The sequence below is a fragment of the Lepidochelys kempii genome, chromosome 5 (assembly GCF_965140265.1).
Source record: "Lepidochelys kempii isolate rLepKem1 chromosome 5, rLepKem1.hap2, whole genome shotgun sequence".
Classification (NCBI taxonomy): domain Eukaryota; kingdom Metazoa; phylum Chordata; order Testudines; family Cheloniidae; genus Lepidochelys; species Lepidochelys kempii.
In genome coordinates, this window is record NC_133260.1 from 65,110,721 (window position 1) to 65,130,629 (window position 19,909).

A 19,909-nucleotide genomic window follows, 5' to 3' on the forward strand; every position below is an offset into this window, starting at 1 on the left:
AGTTACAAGCCTTTGAAAAACCAGTTTGCACATTCTTAGTAAAAAATTGCTAGACCTCATCTATATTCTGTGAAGATTCCATACACACTGGGCATGCTCCAGCCACAGCTGAGAATGCTCAACCTTGCAATTGCAGTTCTTAGCTGTTCCAGGCTATGCCCCAGGTCTGGCACTGCAACTGAGCACAGGAAGCCTGTCTTCTGTGCTCTCAGTGCCTCCCCTGAGGAAGTCCAAGGAACGAGGAGGAGGGAAGTTGCTGGATACAAATATAGACTCTCAAGAGCCAGACTTGGTGCAGGCAACCTTAATTCTTCCATTTCCTAAATTGAGTTTGTGTCTTGCAACCCTAATAATGTTTTTAGCAGTTTTTTTGCATGCAACATACATGTTAGGGGAAATCTGAGTACAACTTCAATTATGGAGTAACTATCAGTGCATATATCTGTTTTAAATACATGGCTTAAATTATTCCCCAATGACTCCTCATGTTTGAGACCAGCCAGAAAGTTTTCCCATAAGCTTCACGGCAATGGTGGATCTTCAGGTAGGTAGAACAGACAAGGTGCCTTACAGATGTGCTTTGGAAGGGTATTCCATGCACAAGGAACAGAAAAGTATTAGCATTATTTCTACATTAAAAATGTACTAGTATACAGCATTATATTCCATATTTACTTTTAGAGGCTGCCTAGAGAAGTCTATTAATGGTGGGGATTTTTCTTCGCTCCTACCTACAGTACTGCAAAACAACCATTATGGTAGAGTGGTAAAAACTTGGCTAAAATAAAAAAGGCTGATGCAATCCATCTTACTTCAAGTTAATAATAAATAAATCATGCTAAGAAGCCATGTTGCCAATGCATGTACCCAGCACACATTGGGAACGCCATGCCATATATCAGACATGCCAACTACACCAAGACCCTTGTTAAACTATGAAAATGAGGAGTGTTTTAGCAAATTTGCTAGCAAACACATGTTGGTTAGCATATTGTTAAATGCTACTTAGCACCTAGTGTTAATTAATACAGTGGTATTTAAAAATGTGTTAGATGTTCATAGTCAACCCAGGGGGAGTGAATTACAATTTAAAGGCCTTCATGGAGACAGTCATTTCAGATAAAACAAGAATGTGGGTTTCACTGTTTGAGTGTGCATGCTTCATGGAAAAGGTGGGTTTTGAGCAGTTTCTTGATGGAGGGAGTTAAGTGTGTATTAGGGGACAGTTATTTCAGACAGTAGGGCCTTGTATGCACTAGAAACAAGGGTGTGTTCTTAACTTGTTAACTAACATGAGGTAAAATCTTAGTGAAACTGAGGTACTCTGTTGCTTTAAAATGAGTTAGCAGGTCAAGGTATACCTTAGATTCCCCCTTAGTCTTTACCTGGACCTGCTAATATGTGAAAGCTACAAACTTCCTTGTCTTCAAAATGATTACCACAAACATAAGAACAATTTTTCTCAGTGAAGATAGACCCAAAGAGTCCAGTAAGGAAGAGAGGGTGGAGATGGGAATGGAAAGAGAGCGGTGATGTGACCAGGAATTTAAGGAGTGAAGCACAGTTGAAAGAAATGAAGGAAGAGAGATCATAGACAAGTCACATACTTTATAACCATATAATAAACCTTTATTATGTTATATGATAAAAGAAATGGAGAACTCACTGTTTATTAGACAAGTTGTTTGAAACCTCTTGGTTTGTATTTTTGATTTCTTGCTTCAAAAAGCAATCCGCTTTGGCCCTGAAGTCAGAAAGGAATATTTCCTCATTCTCAACCACTGCAGTAAAGTATTTCACATTTGCCTTGTTGCATTTTGGCTTTTTTTTTTTTTTTTAAACCACTTCAGCTATTGTTCACTCTCAGGAATACCACCAACTTGATAAGCCGTTGGTGTGTTGCAGTTCATATAGCCCTAAACATTTTATACCATCTTATGGAGAAAAAGAAGATTTTCAGCCAGCAATGATTTGACATAACAGGAATCCTTAAACAGCTGAACTGGTCTAAAAGATTCTACCAGTTTTAATGGAATCTCCGCCACGTCCACATGAAAGAATGAAATGCGTTGAAGCTTTAAAAACAGTATAACTTTTTAGGTACGCCTACTGTAATCTGACTTTCCCATGCAGTTATTAATATTCAGACACAGAACAGGCAGAAACTTGAAAGGTTGTGTGGGTGCAGGTGGCAGGGGGGTGGGGGGGAGTCAATACAAATATTCAAAAGCAATTGCAAAGATGAAAGTGAAAATTGTTTCATTTGCATATTGCTCTTAAGATCTTCTGGAGCAGCAGCAATAGCAAGAAATTATTTAACAGCATTTTCCATATGGCTTCTCTTATTTTCTCTAAATCAGCTCATGAGCTAAGTAGATAGTCCAGGAATTCAATGCTGATTGATTTCAATTGCAAAAGGACTTGCAGGTCTAAATTTGATCTCGAAAATTGCAGTTGTAATAGGGCACAGAACAGTCATTTTGTCCTTACCTCTAAATATTCTCACTGATGTATCAGTTTAATTCAGATTATAAATGCCATGGTATGCACAGTGGTTTAGAACGGATATGAACCGAGAGGCCAAAGGAGTCATTTTTAACTAATTCATCAGTTTTAACTTCTGTTAAGCAATAGGAGATATTGCTATTTTAGGCTCAGTTTCAGGAAAGCATTCTTATTCAGGAAGGGTGTTTGAGCAAATGTTTAGCTCTAAGCTTGTAAATAAGTGCTTTGAGTAGGGATGGCCTTAAACATGTGTTTAAGTGCTTTCCTGAATTGGGGCCATAATTTGTTTCTTTTAAAATTGACTGGCTCTGTTGTTTTTCCCATCTTTTGCTTGTACATATTTTAGTCATGTTGTTACCAATAATTACTAGAACTAACTAAACAGTAATTTTCTACAGTTTCATTTTGTTGAGACCACATACAATATCTAACAGCTAAATCATCCTGAGTATACCAGTGGTTCAGGCACCTAGAATCTGAGAGTGAGGCCCAGGGTCAATTCCCTGCTCTGTCACAGACACTCTATGCAAATTTGGGCAAGTCACTTAGCCCTTCTGTGCCTCAAGTCCTCATCAGTAAAATGGGGATTATAGTACTTCACTAGCTATTATGAGTATTGTGAGGATAAACACATGAAAGATTGTGAGATGTTCAGGTACTTATATGGCCCCCATTACAGTATTAAGTAAAATATATAGATTATGTCAATGCTAGATCATTGATTGTAACAGGGCTCTTCTGTTCCACAGACTACATGGCTAATAGTTTATAACCAGGAATAATTTTTCATAAATCATTTAAGTAATTTCAAAGAATAAACAGATTTTTTTAAACTAGTTATTTCCTGGGGGGAAAATAGAATAGAAAAATTTGTTATATTTGTTGAATATATTGTTCACTGAACATAGTTCAGCCACCTCTATTACTGATTGTTTTGTGGCTAACAAATCGCATTAGAATATGTTGGCTTTCATTCATGGTTCTATTACAAATTTCCTGTGTGACCTTATCCTCTCAATAGTTCAGTTTCTCTATTTGTAAAATGGGAATAATAGTACTTCTGTCATCTCAGCAATGTTGTGAGACTCATTTTATTAATGTCCGTAATGCACTTAAAGATCCTTGGATGGGAAGGTGCAAAATAATTTTATTGCTTTAGTTGAGCTGTAGCCTCTACTACCTCAGATAGTTGTTCCCTCTTCTCCAGAGAAGGCTTGTAAAGACAGGATTGCAATAATGTTTTGATAAGAGAAACTAAAGGCTAGTTAAATGTCATTCCTACTCCTTTATCACACAAATTTGTATGCATGCACACGTGCACAGAAGAGAAGAGGCACTGAAAGAAGAATCAAAACAAAATGGGAGTCTCCTCAGAACCTCAAGGAGGAGGGAATAGGGCTAATTTCTAAAAAAAAAAAAAAAAAAAAAATATGAAGTGACAGGAAACCCTTGTGTAATTCCATTTATATGAAAAGTCTTACACCCATTCCCTAGCCCATCCAAAGACTAAGGGTAGATTTGCTACAGACTTCAGTAAAGAAAAATTTCACTCCAAGTGTGTGAGAGAACAGTATTAACTAAAAAAGGCGGACTACTAGAGTAAATACAAATATTGGTTTGAGTTCATTAATGAATTCCCTTTGCATTTGTTCAGGCCCATTTGTGATTTACTGGCAATATATTCAGGAAAGCAAATTTCAAAGTCATGGGTATTTGTAGAAACAATTTTAAAATTGTAGGCAAAAGTAGTCATGTCAGACTTACCTGTGCATTAAACTAGTCGGAGAACAAAAAAAGTGACTATTCAGAAGTCAGAGTAATGAAGCAGAATAGTTCAAATTTCAATTGTCAACAATAAATCAATAGAGTAGAAAATGAACGTGCAACCTTAACTATTTCACCTTGGCTGAGTGATTAAAACAGTTTGAGCTATGATACCAATCAGCTCTGTGTTTTTGGGGAACCAGGGCGCAGTATCTAGCCTGTCTGACTCATAAAAGACATCCCCACCCCCAGTCTCTGCTTGAACCAAAACTAATCAGAGAAAAGGCTTGCAGAGAGCAGTGAAGGGTGTTGGGAGACACACCTTGACCCCTCCTGACAAGGGTGACAAGATTAAGACATCTCCATTAGCAAACAGAATGAAGAACAGAGACAATTCCCCTAGCCTCATCTGCATGAAGGATGGGACAGGGAGACATCTCTATTTGCATACAGAATGGAGAACAGAGAACCACGCTGAACTCTGGGACCAGATAAACAGGGAAGTACTGCATCGTGGGGGAATCTCTGCTCCAGATGTTAATGAACCTAATCCTGCACACACCCAGCGTAGCAGTTATCAGACCAATTTTAGTAATAAATCCTTGATTGATATCCAAAATACTGAAGCAGCCTAGTTGAATTTTGAGCTCCCTGGAAGAAAACACCACCCATAGCCAAGAGTGATCCGCTCCTATTGTCTAGCCTAAAGAAGTGAGCTGTAGCTCACAAAAGTTTATGCTCAAATAAATTGGTTAGTCTCTAAGGTGCCACAAGTACTCCTTTTCTTTTTGCGAACACAGACTAACACGGCTGCTACTCTGAAACTTGAGTCATCAGTTTACCCATGAACAAATCTAGTGTTCTCCCTTGAACCATTGTATTTTCTCTACAAAACCCACTACCTGTGGGCAAGTAAGTGTTCTTATGCTAAACTCTGCATCAGTTCCACTGGAACTCCATCTCTTGACTGATTGTGCTGGGGGCTCTGCCTGTCTCCAGCACTCAGGACCCTGAGCTACCACCATCACCTGGGAATCCCGAACAGTTCAAGCTCTGGAGTGGGTGAGATCCCTCCCTCCCTCTCTGTTTTCTTTTCTACCTCAGGTATTAACCTTTAATAGTGTAACTGTTATGTTTGTTTAGCCCTCCTTGTGTAGTTATCACTATTATTCAATAAATAACTTTTATGGTTAAGCTGGTTGCTTCTCTCTGTCTCTGAACTTTACTCTTGTGTTTTTAGCTTCCCCCATTTACTTTATGGGGGGAGGGATAGCTCAGTGGTTTGAGCATTGGCCTGCTAAACCCAGGGTTGTGAGTTCAATCCTTGAGGGGGCCATTTGGGATCTGGGGCAAAAATTGGGGATTGGTCCTGCTTTGAGCAGGGGGTTGGACTAGATGACCTCCTGAGGTCCCTTCCAACCCTAGTATTCTATGGTTCTACTCTGCAGCAACACTTCTTAACATAAAAACATAGCTAAAGATTCCTGCAGTGCCCAAAATACTGTGGGGTTTGCTCATCAAGTGGGTTACTACCAATACAATTGTGACATGAAAGTGCGGATAGGGATGTGCTGAACCTGTGACATATAAGAGTGTCAGCTGAAAGTGCTGCTTGGCCCAACCTATTGAGACCAGGGGCACATAAGGGGGTCAGCTTGAAAGTGCTGATTGACCCGGTCTACTCAGACTTGCTCTGTTAGTGTGTGTGTGTGTGATTCTGGAGCTGGAGGAACCCGGCCCTGGGGAACCTAGGTCCTGCAGGATAGCTCCATTGGGAGGGGACTTGCAGAAGGGAGAAGTAGAGCTCCATATGAACACACAAGTAACACAAGCAGTACATTAATAGAATTACAGAACCCTTCCCCCATCCCCAAAAGAGTAACCCTAATAAATGAGCATACCCCAAAGTAATGGGAAAATCTGGTAACAGCTACCATCATTCTGTTCATGCTATGAATTTGAAAACTTTTAGTATAGTCGCAAAACTGCACAACTCCCCTTCATTCTCTGATAATTTTGTGATGGAATCAACAATGTGGATAATTGGACTTTAAAGTCTTTGAGGGTTCAGATTCATGAGTCCCAGTGAAGATAGGTAAAAGGATTTCTGTTCCACAATGGTGAGCACCCATGGTACCTGCTATCAGTTTTAAAAATTAATATATTTAAAGCAGCCATCCAAAATGTGAAACAGTTCAATTGCTCCTGAAGGTCTCACCATGACATTTTATAAGTGAACCAGGATATGATTTCAGGGATCAGGAAAGATTCCAGGTACTATATCAAGAATTGCTCTTGCAGGGTATATCTTTCAATCTGCAGACTGAGGGAGTAGTATAGGAAGCTTTGTCTTTTCAGAGTCTCATATCAGCGTGTAGTGAGGCATTAGCATACCAATATAGAGTAAGTGCACTCACTAGTTAATTTCACAAAGGGAAAGGTATCCTGCAGTGTATAGATTACATACATATAATGCTGTGAATGCTGCTGAGCATTAAAAAGTTGCCTATAAACAATAAAGTGACAATTGAAGTAGAGTAGATTGAATTATCCATTGCAAATAAGAGATCAAACAACTCTAACTGTATTCTAACCTCTTTTCTTCATCTATTATCCATAACCAGGTCTTTTTATTTGGAATTTGTTATTCTCAGAACTATTGCAAATAATTTGTGCAAAAATATTGATCATGAATGGGTCACTATAACTAGTCACACTGTAACTAGTCTAATATAATCATCATTAGACAAGACATGACATTGTTTCTAATCTATGGTTGGATGATTTGGATGTTTAAAACAGTAAAAACACATTTTTCTCTTGTGATTTTTACTAATTTGTTTCTTGTTACTAAATTGTGCAAATAAAAACAAGGGACTTTTCAAAGTAGTTATTGGAGCACTTCCTATGCAAGTTCTCCCATAAATATTTATGCTTATTTGCCATGCTTTTGCCTGCACATAAACATTTGCTCATCCAAGCATTTGTGAATAAATACAAATAAAAAGTGTTGTGAACAGAGCTGGCCAGAAAACAGAATTTCCATCCCATGGATAATGTCAACATCTCAGGGGGAAAAACAAAGTTTTTGTGGATCAGAAATTCCCAAACATTCCTTTTCACAAGTAAAATTGGCAAAAGCCTTCCATGGGGCAGCTGGAGTGCCATTATTTGATTTTCCTGATGGAAAAACAAAGTTTTCTGACAAAACTGAAATTTCCACAGAAAATTTTGATTCTACAAGAAGGACATTTTTCCATTGGAATATCATTTTGATGGAAAAATTCCTGACCAGTTGTAATGGTCAATATCAGCGAAGCAGATCAGTGGATTTCAGTCAAATACTTTGTCTTATTTATTCAGCTCTCAGTGGGGGAAAAATGTCAGGAAAAATATCTGAAGATTTATCATACTACTGAATATTCTCTCAAGGGACGAGTTAGAAACTATAGTTTGGAAAGTGGAACTGGAATTAGAAAGCACAACAGAATAAATAAGGAAAAAGTCACACATAAGTGGTCTCAGTCTAATATAGTACAGCTTTTTCTATTGCTAATTTCTATTACTTTATAAGTTACAGATTGATAGGAAATAAAACGTGTTGAAAGGTTAATACTTCTTTGCAAGACATCTTCTGTTAATGTAACACAGCACAAGTCAGTGGGGAAGTTCTCAGACAGACAGTATGTAGATCATTTATATTGGAACCTGAGTTACCAGAAAATTACAAGGGACAAAGATAAAGTTTCAACAATTATTCTTTGGAATCAGTGGAGATCAATGATAGACAAAATAGAGTTTTGACTCTGTTTTTATAGGTATGAATCATGGGGATAGAAAAGGCTGAAAAATATCAGTCAAAGATAGCAATAAAGGTTACAAATAGGCAATTGGATATAGTCTTTGCTCATAAAATTCACAGCTATGTCCAAAAAAACCCCCTATCAAATGGGGATCTAACCCCTATCTCCCCTGCTGATTCCAATGAAGCATTTCAAACAAATCAACCTCTCAAAAATGGCTCCAGGTTCCAATGCATTTAAGAAAAAAATAAATGCAGTGAGTTATCTACTGGATGCACTAAGGACAACTTTCTCTTCAAAAAGTGACTTGATGTACCAACGTTGTCCAACATTCAGAAGGTGACTATTAATACTAGTATCAACTAATGACCTTGCTTGAAACATAACTCTCATTAGGAATTATTTGTAAAGACAATAAACAAATTTTAAAGGGGGGGCACAGAGAAGGTATAGGTATATTGTTTCAAAATTCTCAGGTCCATTTCTAACAAAAAAACAGTGCAGCCCAGTACTTTATTAGAACACAAGTTGTGATGTATTTAAACACAAACACTATGTTTAATGGAATTCCTAGCATCTCTGTCTAGTGTTTATGGCTTCTTGTTTAGGACTTTGGGCAATGTGGGGGACAACGGATTTGAGGGAGAAGATGACACTCTTCACAAACGGCATGGCAACCACATTCTAATGGCCAGTGCCCCAAAGCACGCTCCTCCAGACCCCTCCTCCAACTCAGGAGCGAGTGGGTGGAACAAGAGGACTGAGGTCACCAGCATGGATGCCTCATGCCTGGCAACATTCGCCTTCAGACTTTTTAGCCAGTGGTTGCATCAGTGATGTCATCTTTGAGGATTTTTGGCATCTGCCCATGTAATAAAATAATCATTAATAAAAATTCTTAGGATCTCTAGTTTTCAAAGTGTTGACATCTGGCTTTTATGGTATAACTGTTGCTGGGTGGGGACTGATGGAAATACATTAATCAGCATCCATGAACTAACCCCGGGAAACTATTTGGAGAAATTAAGTAGCTTGGTATTGCATGTTCTGATAGATTTGGGAGTAACTGTACTATATGCATCTGATCTCAGCCAAAAAGGGTTTTGATTTGAATGTATCCACTTAATGTATCCTGGGACAAATATTTATGAATCATGAACGTGTACAGTATTCTAATCTTGGCTGAGCTGTTGAGCCTGATGTTGGAGATTCCAAAACTTATTGCTTTTGGTGACTTAAAACATTAATACAGACAGTAATGGAGTATTGATTAAGAATTTTGTGGGCTTTCTTACAACCCATAAGTCACAGGTAGTCACTGTCCAGATATGATTTTAAACATGCTATGTCTACACTACAAGCTAGGAGTGCAATTTCCCTGCTTTTGTATTCAGACTCGTGCTAGCTGTCCCCAAGCTAACGCAAGTATAAATAACAGCGTAGCCACTGAGTACCTACCCATCGGTTTCAGGTGGCTTGGTACTTGGCATGGCTGTGCCATGCCTCTGCTGCTGCTACCTGTGCTACCATGGCTACACCGCTGTTCACACTCATGCTGGTTGGATGACTGCTAGCACAAGGATGTGTACATGAGCGGGGAAATCACACCCCTGGGTTGTACTGTAGACATAGCCCTAGTGTGGGAGGGCAGAGGGTACCTTTACAGAGGGTAGAGTAAGCAAAACATTATCATGGTTGATTCATAATCTCCTCATGGATAATGATTTTCCACCCTCTGAGAAAAGTTGAGGCTGGACTTTTCAAATGATCCAGTGTGTCAATGGCTTAATGGGTCATTATAACCATCTCTGGTCCATAGCTATGTTCTGCCCCCCCATATTTTCCTTTCATGGTACACAGATGGCTCAACATAGGTGACATGGTAGCTGAGAATATACTCTACGTTCAAACATTTGCAGGAGAGAAGTGCTTTATGTTCCTAAATGGTTGGTTGTGCAGGCAGAGTTTATTCTTTTCCTCCATCTGTTGTGAGTCTAGATCAGCAGACCTGTTCTAAGTGGTGAGTTGTCTGTTTAAGTTGTCCTGACCATCTTTACATGAATACCAGGGGGCGGGCAACAGGGCTGTCTCAGTGCAGAGTTCTCTATTCTCTGAATTGCTCTTTCCTGCATTCTGACGGAGTTCACTTGGACAATTTTTAGGGTACAGCACAAGCGGCATTTCTTCATTCTGGATTTTTCTTAACAGAGGCCTGCACAGAGGGAATTTACCTGACCAATGAACAGTGCAGCAGAGATGTGAGGATTTGAATGATACTGGTTGTTGGCAACAATTTCTCATTGTAATTTTTTCTAATGCACCAAGGTATAATACTAGGTGTAACATATATGACATTAAAAGGTTTATACCTACAATATATTTTCTCCTAGTGTCTGTTCCTGAGTGTTGCATGTGAAACTCGGCATGGAGTGTTTTTAATCATAAAAACTTGTAGGGATTCATGAAGACTTCTACCTCTTCATTGTTTTTAAATTATTATTTTTCATACTTCTGAGTATGGGTATTGTGTTTTGAGTGAAGTATTCAATCCATCAGTAGGATTAAACTGGATTCTCTTCAAGTGTGTATTGGATTTAGTCACTCCTATTCTATTAAATTGGTATTAGATGTCACAGGTTACTTAGTGACTAGACAGACAATTGGTCATGAAGTTTTCATTAATGTTTTATATATTTTAATTACAAGAATTGTTTCAGAATTTCTATTGCATGGATGAACCTCCTGCAATGCCACAGTTACCATGCCATGACACCACTAAAAGATATTTTTAAATACATATTGTTTTAACTGTTTATTTGTTTTTAAGTATCCATATGAAAAGTAAAGTCTTCATACTCCCCAGAGAGAGTAGCTCAATATATGCATAAGCAGAGTCAGGATGAGCTCCACCCTGACATCTGGTGGTGAGTTGTGGAAAAGAACTACAGGGGCTGATCTCATTTGCATAGGCACACCCACCCCACCTAGCATGAGCCCATAGCTGCCCAAATGGTCATTTTGGCTGATGTGGGATCCCCAGTTTCTCTGTTATTGGGGCAGGAAGAATAAATTGTTATCCTGATTATGTGAATCAAGGACAGTGGAACTGTGCTTGGCCTTTTGTTATGATGGAGGGACTCGCCATCAACTAAATAGCACTCGCTTGGCAAGGGACATGGGTTCCAAAACTCAGTGAATTGAGAGAGGCTGGGTACAGGTATTAGTACTTGGTGGTATGGGCCCCATATGCCAATTGCACTGCCTTCTCTCTCTGCTGTAGAATGTCAGAGCTAATGTTAATTACATTAGGAGTTTAGTTACAGGCTGCTGAGCTGAATTTACTTTGAGCCAATGGTGTACCAGCACTGAGGCTCCCCTACTACAAGCTGAAATCACAAAAGAGCTAAAATTACTGTGAGCTGAAATCACTGAGTGTTCTGTTAAGTAGTGGGGGAGCCTGAAGATATATTGTGGAGCAGTTTGCAGGTCAGCTAGAGCAGCTCATGGGACAGCTGGCAGAGCAGAGTGGCTGGTGGAGTGGAGCAGTTTGCGGGGCAGCTGGAGCAGCTCATGGGGGGCTGGCAGAGCAGAGCGATTCGTGGGACAGCTGGTAGAGAGGAGCAGAGTGGAGCTGAGCCCCATGGAGAGGTGGGGCAATTGGCTTCAGACCATGTAAGGTGCCCCTTAACCCTCCCACCTCCACCCAGGTTGGGAGGTAAAACTCTGCAGATAAATTTTCGAACTCTGGGGCTGCACTGACCAGGGACAGAGACTTTTGGGTTATGGGACTTCGGGTGACTTTTGGTTGCTGGACTCAAGAACCAAAGGGAAAGGACACGGCCCAATTTGCTTGAGATGGGTTTTTGCGCATGGGTTGTGTTATGAATCCTGTTGGTGGTGTTCCCTCAACATAATGCCACATTGTTTCTGTGTTATTAAAAGGCTTTTGCTACACTCAGACTCTGTGCTTGCGAGAGGGGAAGGATTGCCTCTTAGCGCCACTAAGCGGGGGTGGTATATATTTGTCCCAGGTCACTGGATGGGGGCTTGAGCTGGTTTTGCATTTTGTTATTGGAATGGAACCCCTAGATACTGAACCCGGCTCTTGTTACTGCCAACTCTGACGGGCAGAAGGGTTACATATGGGAGTTATTGATCCATAGGTATGAATACCACCTTTTTAAGGAAACATCTATTTAAGATGAATACCATCTATTTAAGGGACATGGGAGAACCTGCTTCATGGAGCACAGTAGGCACCGGACATAAATATCAAGCAAGAATTAAATTTAATGTATTTTCCAAGGCACACACCAATGTGTGATGGTCTATTTGTTGTAGGTTAAGTTCCCTAGACCTGGGGACCAGATCACTAGAATGTTGCATTCCAGCACTTGTAGGTACAGTGCTAGGCTTTCATTAATTCAGTAGGACACCAATATTTTTTTGTTTTTTCCCCCCTCTGTCATAGTTCCAAATAAAGTCATTCTATAGTTAGGTAGTATTTATACATATTCTTTTGGAGAGATCTGCATTTGCTTCATTACTTAGATACAAGAGACACATTGTGTGTTAAAGAGGGGTTTGCTTACTGATAATTTGACAGGTGTGGTGGTTTTCCTTCCAGTATCCTGTTAAACCAGAACATGTGTAGGAGGCTGTCATTACGGATATGGCATATCTGAAACACAGGATTGGTGTTGTTGTAATAGCATGCCAACTTTTGATGGGTTACAGTAAGTATGCTCTGTACAACATCAAAAATATTTATCTTCTCTATGTCCAATATTAATATATTGTCATTTCTGACTCCATTTTTTCTGTTTACATGACTGATATCCATAGCTAATGGCTGTGTTATTTTGAAAATGTGTGAAGAGTGTTGAGAGTGCATAAGGAGATTTTCATTTGATCCTTTTCAGGGCCTGATCACTTAATTTTTATACAAGAAAAACTCCATTGACAAGGGAAGTGTTACCAGTTTGACAAATATAGAATCAGACCATCAGGCACCAAGGACCAGATGTTCAAATAGGAGGTCTTCAACATCATGAGTGAACAGGTACAATTTAGGTTTTTTAGAGGAGAATGTACCCAATTGTGCCTACAAAACAGATTAAGAGGCCCAATTGACCTAAGTTTTGACCACAGTGATTTATACCAGTAAATCGGCACCGGTAAAAAGGGTGCCTCAGTTAACCATCTCTTGAATGGAAGATTTCATCAATTAAAAGACGCTTGTTTCAGCCAGAATTCATTTTATGTTATAATAATTGAAGTATCTGAATTTATTGTGTAAATATTTTACCTTGTTTTTCTCCCAATTGTATTTTATAATATTTTATACAAAACCATGACACCTCATTGTTCAGTGGCATCCAAATTGATATATAGTTATAGTAAGCTAAAACATATGCTTTGTTACCAACACCACCAAGAACTGCATTTTACATATCACTCTTAATTTTGAGGGAATATGGGAGTTCCTATAGTGGATTGTTCACCTAATATTTGGTTTGTCTGGTGGCATCACTATTCTGGGTTAAATTGAGAGGACAAAGGTCATTTGAACACAGAAATAGTGATTTTATTATGTAGAAAAAATAGGACAGGACTTCACTCAGAATGAAGATAACAGGGGAAAACCAGGGGTCTCCTATAGACTACCAGATCATGCTGGAGGAGCTGGAGGAGGCATTTCTAGAACAAATAGAAATATCCAAAAGCACAAGATCTGGGAGTAATGGGGGATTTTAACTACCCAGACATCTGTTGGAAAAGTAAAATGGCTAAATACAAAATGTCCAGTAAATTCTTGAAGGATTTCTGGGGACAAGATTTTGTTTCAGAAGGTGGAGGAAGTAATCAGGGGGACATTCATTTTAGATAGGATTCTGATTAATAGGGAGAAACTGGTTATGAATCTGAAGCTTGAAGGCAATTCGTGTGAAAGTGATTGTTGAATGCCAGATTTCATTATGATAAGGAGAGGAGGGAATGAGAGCAGCAGAACAAGGACAATTGACTGAAAAAAAAAGTAGACTTTAACCAACTCAGAACTGCTAGTTAAGGCCCCATGAGAGGAAAATCTATAGGAAAAAGGAGTTCAGGAGAGCTGGCAGTTCCCCAAACAGAGAATATTAAAGGCACAACTGCAAAGAAAAAAGTTAGGAAGAACAGTAAGAGACCAATATAGCTCCACCAGGAGTTCTTTAGTGACCTGAAACTCAAAAACAAAAAAAATGCAAACATGGACAAATTGCTAATGATGAGAACAAAAGAATAGCACAAGCATGCAGGATCAAAATCAGAGAGGCTACAGCACAAAATGAGTTACACTTAGCAAGGGACATAAAAGGCAATAAGGTTCTTCAAATACATGTGGAGCAAGAGAAAGTTGAAGGAAAGTGTAGGTCCTCTACTTAGAGGAAAAGGAGAACTAATAGTGGACATCAAGAAGGCTGAGGTGTTTAACCTTTGTAGTGAAGGCTGAAGCAAAACAGGCATTAAAAGTGACCAGATACTTAACACAATTAATATTAACAAGAAAGGGGAAGGAACACAAGCCAAAACAGGGAAAGAACATGTTAAAGAATATTTAGATAAGTTAGCTGTATTCAGGTAGTTGACAGGGCATGATGAAATGCATGCTAGGGCACTTATGGAACTAGTTCTAAAGAAATCTTTGGGTTTCTGGAACTCTGAATACCTGGATCCAGTATTATTCAATATTTTCAATAATCTTTGAGAGCTCATGGAGGATGGGTGAGGTCACAGAGGACTGAAAAAGGGCAAAGATAGGTACTATCTTTACAAAGAGGAACAAAGCAGACCTGATAATTTGTAGACCCGTCACTTAACTAAAGATACTGGAACAAATTTTTAAACAAATTTCTAAGCACCTAGAGGATCATAACAGCCACCATTGATTTGTCAAGAACAAATCACGCCAAACCAACCTAATTTCCTCCTTTGACAGGATTACTGGCATAGTGGGTGGGGACTGGAGGGGAAAGCTGTAGATGTAATATATCTTGATTTCAGAAAGACTTGACACAGTCCCACATCACATAAGCAAGTGAGGGAAATGTGGTCTAGATGAAATTACTATAAGGTGGGTGCAAAACTAGTTGAAAGACCATACTGAAAGAGTAGTTATCAATGGTTTGCTGTCAAATTGAGTGTCTATAGCAAATGGGGTCCCTCATGGCTCTGTCCTGGGTCCAGTATTATTCAATATTTTAATTAATTACTTGGATAACGGAGTGCAGTGTATGCCTATAAAATTTGTGGATGACACCAAATTAAGATTCTGGAGGACAGAATTGGAATTCAAAGTGACCTTGACAGATAGAAGAATTGATCTGAAACCACCAAGATGAAATTCAGTAACTACAAGCACAAAGTACTACACTTAACAAGGAAAAATAAAATGAACTACAAACAGGGGAATAACTAGCAAGGCAATAGTACTTCTGAATAGGATCTGGGGGTTATGGTGGATCACAAATTCAATATCAGTCAACAATGTGATGCAGTTGCAAAAATGACACTTCTGTTTAATACACTCCAAATATATCCTATGAAAGACACTGGAGGTAACTATCCTGCTTTTCTGGCACTAGTGAGGCCTCAGTTGGAATTCTGTGTCCAGTTTTGGGTGCCACACTTTAAGAAATATGTGGAGAAATTGGAGGGAGTCCAAAGGAGAGCAACAAAAATGAAAAAAAGATTTAGAAAACCTGTCCCATGAGGAAAAGTTAAAAGACAGGCATGTTTAGCCTTAAGAAAACAAGACTGTGGTGCAGGCAGGGGAGAGGATCTAACAGTCTTTAACAATATTAAGGGGTATTACAAAGAGGGCAGAGATCAACTTTTCTCCATTTCCACTGAAGGTAGGACAAGCAGGAATGAGTTTATTCTGCAGCTAGAGAGCTTTAGGGTAGATATAAGAAAAAATGTACTAACTATAAGGCTAATTAAGATCTGTAATAAACTTAAGGGAAGTGGTGGAATCTCTATCATTAGAGATCTTTAAGAACAGATTGGACAAACATCTGCCAGGTCTAGTTTAGAATTACTTGGTCCTGCCTCAGTGCAGGTGGCTGAATTGAAGGAACTCTTGAGATCCCTTCTACCTGTACATGTCTATGATTCTTAATTTTACACATATAAATGGTCTGGTGGATTTCAATGGGATTATTCAAATCAGTAAAGTCAAGAACATCCATAGGTGTGTCTTAATTGCCTAGGTTAGGTGTATAAATCCTCTCAAGGTTCCTTCCAGCTCTACATGACTATGATTCACATTGGGTAAGTGTGACAGAGTTCACTCATCAGAGCAGTACCTTCTGCCAGCATTCTGAGGCATTAGCTCTCTCAGCCAGCACACCCTCTTCTAGTGGTGCCTCTCCTGTAATCATCTCCACTTACAGACTTGCCTCAGTCCAAGTCCTGCAGCATCCTCTTCATGACTCAGCCCTCTGTTCATGCCACAATATGTGTTTTCCCCTTTCCAGGGAGGGGTAGAGGGAGAGGGATTAGTATCCCAGTGGCCAGCTAAGGGACTCTGTGATTAATAGTCTCTTGCGGCAACTAACTTCCCGCTCTGTTGCTTAAGTTCCCTGGGCCACTTCCCCATGGCCCTAGTATCTTCTTTGCTCTCTTCTCAGGGCCTTGAGCCAGGTAGTCCTAGCAATAAGTCAAGAGCTCTCTCTTACTCCCACAGTCCCTGCTAGCAACTGCTCTGTCCAAGGAACTACTGTCCTGAAGTCTACTAAGAACATAATCCTCTCTCCTTGGGCTCCCTGTAGCAACTGACTCACTCTGGCCTGGAAGTTCCTTTTATGTGAGCCTGCTGGCCCCTGATTGCTTGTTCCATGCAGCCTCCCTCCAATTGGCTGCTCCCTGTGTAGCCTCCTTAGCCTGCTTTTAACCCCTTCCTTTCCAGTATGAGGTGAACACCCAATCACAGAAAGTCAGAGATTTGCAAATGTTGGGGGAAATTTATTTGCGTGTGTAGATAAGCTGATGCTCTAGTCATTTTAAGTATATTTAGTTTGATTGGAATAGGAATAAAATGTTAAGAAAGGCAATTAATCTTGGGCATTTGGGCAGTGAATGCGGGACACCCAAGGATGGGCCCACTGCTGCAGATTTTCCACAATTTCTATCAGTAGCAGTTTACATCTGAAACCATAGGTTAGAATCTCCCATGTCAGGACAAGCTTTCTGCTATTGTACCGGTGAAAATTTGCCTTACAGCTAAGCTTAACTGGCCACAGAAAGGTCACCTGATCATAAGGAGATCCTCAGGTGACACAGAGTCACCACTTCAGTTCCCATATCACCCCTTCCTTGGGTTGGTAAAAGGATGTAAAAGAAAGGGACATTCCCAAGCCATCCTAGTGTCCTGGCAATCCTTAGCTGATGTAATTGGATTTAGGATTTATGGCAGCCAGCATCTAAATTAGAGCAGCCACCATGCTTAAAGCCACTTTTGCATCCCCTGTCCTGAGCTGTACTGAGTGCTTTTCAGCAGAGATGAGGACCCGAGCCCATATTTTTTTCTTTCATTTATATTACTAATGCCAAGGTATTTCAATATATTTTGAGATGTTTTAATAAATCATATTTCTGTGAGAGCGATATGAGAAGAGGAGCTGGGCTGGACTTCATCACCCTCTCCCCGGCCTGGCACATGACCCCAGCAGCCCATCCCCTTCTGCGGGCATCATATAGGGCAGGAGTTTGCCTCACCTTTTAGGGCAGTGGTGGGCAACCTGCGGCCCATCAGAATAATCCACTGGTGGGCCGCGAGACAGTTTGTTTACATTGACCATCAGTAGGCATGGCCACCTGCAGCTCCCAGTGGCTGCAGTTCTCTGTTCCCAGCCAATGGGAGCTGCAGGGAGTGGCGCGGGCTGAAGGGACATGCTGCCCACCACATCCCACAGCTCCCATTGGCCGGGAACAGCAAACCACAGCCACTGAGAGCTGCGGGCGGCCATGCCTGCCGATAGTCAATGTAAACAAACTGTCTTGCGGCCCACCAGCAGATTATCCTACTGGGCCGCGTGCCCAGAGGATTAATTGCCTTTCTTTTCTGGGTGCCCAGAGAGACTATCCCACAGGCCGCAGGTTGCCCACCACTGTTTTAGGGTGTCTCTAAACCACCTACTGCCAGAAGCTGGGGCTGGACAATGGGATGAATCGTTCAAAATTATCATTCCTTCTGAAATATCTGGCACTAGCCACTGTCAGAAGCAGGATACTGGAGTAGATAGACCATCGGTCTGACCTATTCTTATGTTCCTACATTCACCTTTCGAGGAACTGGGGAGAAAGAACTTTGCCAGGCTCCTCTGACGACTCCTAAGACTCAGCACATTGGCCCTAACAGCCCATCTCCCACCAGGAAAGCAGCTTTTTCCTGCTACCCACTAATATGGCTGGTCCTGTAGCTCAAGGGGTAAAAGTCTGTGTTGTAATGATGAAGGTTCAGACTTCAAACCCTGATGGTGCATGCGCAGGGAGTTTTTATACTTACACATTAAATAATGTCCCCCCCTTAAAAATCATACAAACTCCCTCCCTCTTTCCCCCCCCAAAACACGCTCGAAGTTAAAAGAATGTCATTTATGCTGCAAAGGCAAGTACTTCATAGTTAGAAAATGCCTGATTTATGGTTGCTTGTGCTACCTAAAGTTAGCCTCCTTGTTCATAATCATCATGATACTGTCTTTACTGTACACATACATGATCATGTATTGTATTTTCCATAGGACTTCTGCCTCATTCAGTGCACAGAATGGACACACAAGGGGGCAGAATTAAGATTGCCCAGCAAACATAACAGTAGCACTTTCTAACTTGAGTGCTCCACATGAGTGCTTTGCGTGCTTGACTTTGCAATCTAAATGACGTTCTTGTAATGTCTTTTTTTGTACATGTTGTAAATGGAACAGAGGATAAAAGATACCTGCAGAGCTTATGTTTATGTGGGGGGAGCAAGTATCACCAATATTTACAAAGCCCTCAAGGATGGATGTACATAGTCATTTTACCTTGTTTATATAGCTGAGACCAACAATCATTTTGTTTAGGATGACAGAAAACACATATTTAAGATGTAATTCGCTTCTGTGGAAACAAACAGCACAAGATCTGTGTTCCCCTAAAGCCCTCACATAAGATCTGATTGTTGCATAGACCTTGTGCTGGCCCTGGGCACATCAGTGAATTCCACACTTTCTCTTGTGGGGCTCCCATGTCACCTTATGTTGTGGGGCATAAAATGACTCAAACCAAAATGGGATTGTTCTGAGTGAATTAATTTAGGAATTTGGGTGATCAAGCAGAGATCTTTCCTGTTCTTTGTGCAGAGAGATATGTGCAAGAGGGTAAGGAGGCCATTTTGAGGGGCTCTGTTAGGCTTGTAAAATAATGAGATTTGTGTCATATCAAGCAACTAAACAATCCCCCTGGCTGCAGCACATAATTAAACATATCCACCAGAGGGTGATAACATTGTTTCACTTCTATTTCTTTCCAGCTGGGCTGCTCCCAGGGACTCTAGAAGACAGAAATACAATTTATTCCAAAATTCTTCTAGCTGGGAATTAGCTGTATAAAAGGTTTTTGTAATCTGGAAGAAAACATTAATTTTCAGGGTGCCCAGAGAGACTTTGCTTCCCTCACATCCCTCACCTTCTTTCTATCTCTGTTTCTGAGATTATCCTAATTGCTTCTTTCTGTTTTATTAACCAAGCCTCTGATTCAGAGAGGCACTGAAACTTGTACTTAACTTTAGGCATGTGCATACTTTCCGGCACAGT